Source organism: Gossypium arboreum, chromosome 1, assembly GCF_025698485.1.
Source record: "Gossypium arboreum isolate Shixiya-1 chromosome 1, ASM2569848v2, whole genome shotgun sequence".
Lineage (NCBI taxonomy): Eukaryota > Viridiplantae > Streptophyta > Magnoliopsida > Malvales > Malvaceae > Gossypium > Gossypium arboreum.
In genome coordinates, this window is record NC_069070.1 from 30,955,057 (window position 1) to 30,957,058 (window position 2,002).

Sequence of the window (2,002 nt, forward strand, 5' to 3'; positions counted from 1 at the left end):
GAAGCCGAATTCATCATCAAGACTGAAGATCTCTCCTCAATTTCCCCTTCAGGAGTTTTGAGTTTTCTTTATGTTTTGTATTCTTTATTATTCTGAGATGTTTTCTTATTTAGTTATGAACTAAATCCCCTAAATACCTAAGGGAAATGAAACCTAAGACGAACCTTGTTATTATTTTCTGAATCGTATGATAAATATTTAACTTGTTCTTAATTATGTGTTCTTAATTCTTGTTTTGATATCCCAGGATACTGATTCAGGATAAGCTCTTATTGAAAGGAGGAATAGACCCTGTCTAAGAGGACATTTGTCATAATTAAGCGAAGTTGATTGCACGCCTAGATATAGGGTGACAAGATTGTGTCGGATTAGGGTGAAACCTAATAAGGGGATCCATAGATCGAGTTAATGCAACCCTAGGGTGTTAATTAGAGAAATGTCACAATTATTCAATCTAGGGATTAGACGTTATTAGTCTTGAATAGAGATAATAACATAACTTAGGGATCTTTCCGGAACAAGTTAAATGAATAAATTGCCCGATTCGGAGCCAGAATAACAAGTACAGTCTAGGTGGATTTTTCCTTAGGTATTGCCTTAGTTCAATCGATTTTAAAAAAGCAATTTCCCAATTCTATTTTCTGTGAATTCTTAGTTTAGATAATTAGTTAGTTAAAACAAAACCTATTTATTCTTAGGCTAGATAATAAAAAGACAATCATTACTAGTACTTTTAGTTCCTTTGGGTTCGGAAATCTGGTCTTGCTAAAACTATACTACTGTTTGATCTTGCCTACATCGCGATAATAGTTAGTCTCAAGAACGATTAATTATAAATATTTAAAACCTATCACGAAATCAAGCAATCAAGTTTTTGGCGCCGTTGCCGGGAAACTAAAATATTAGGAACACTTAATTTTTATTACTTTAGCCATTTATTTTTCTTGCAATCTAATTTTATTTTTAATTTTATTCTAATTTACTAATTTTCTTTTTCCTTCTTCTGACAGGTTTTTTTAGTTTATGACTAGAAGAAACTCATCAGGACCACTATTTTGTGACGAAGAAATCGATCGCACAGTTCGTAGAAACCAAAGAGAAATAAGGCGAAGCCTAAGATATTCAGAGAACGAGCAAGAAGACGATACTCAACCCCTAACCGAAGAGATGACTGAAAACCAAGACAATTAGCTACCTCCTGCAATTGCGGCTAATCAAAATCCTGCTCCACGCACTATGTATGATTATGCTAAACCTTCTTTAACAAGAACTGAATCAAGCATAGTTAGATCTGCCGTAGCTGCAAATACTTTTGAACTGAAACCTAACACAATTCAAATGAGACAACAGTTTGTTCAGTTTGATGGTTTACAGGATGAAGATCCCAACGCTCTCTTAGCAAACTTTTTGGAACTATGCGATACATTTAAAATTACTGGCGTTCCTGACGATGCCATTCGTCTTCGGTTATTCCCTTTCTCATTGAGGAACAAAGCTAAACACTAGTTGAACTCGTTACCACGAGGGTCAATTACTACTTGGGAGCAAATGACCGAAAATTTTTTACTAAAATATTTTTCGCCTACTACAACGGCTAAATTATGTAATGATATCTCTTCTTTTGTGCAGATGGATTTAGAAACACTCTACGATGCATGGGAGAGATACAAGGACCTTTTAAGAAGGTGCCCTCACCATAAGTTACCGATTCAGGTTCAAACATTCCACAATGGCCTGAATCCTTCGACTCGGCAAATGGTTGACGCAGCTGCTGGCGGAACCATCAATAATAAAATACCTGAAGATGCGTATGAGTTCATAGAGGAGATGTCATTGAATAACTATCAGTGGCAAGTCATGAGGACAAAGCCAACGAAAACAGCCAGTGTTTATAACGTCGATTCAGTCACCACGCTCTCTAACCAGGTAGAACTCTTGAATAAAAAGATTGATGATTTTCTTAGTTCTTCACAGGTTCACTCAATAATGCAGTGCGAAGCAA

General features: G+C 35.8%; 1 non-coding gene across 1 annotated transcript; it reads right to left on the reverse strand.

Moving 5' to 3' along the window:
• Positions 1-1,596: 1,596 nt before the first annotated feature.
• Positions 1,597-1,703, reverse strand: LOC128281925 (small nucleolar RNA R71). The gene has a single exon (XR_008272209.1). It is a non-coding gene; the product is annotated as a small nucleolar RNA R71 (small nucleolar RNA).
• Between the last annotated feature and the right edge of the window lie 299 nt (positions 1,704-2,002).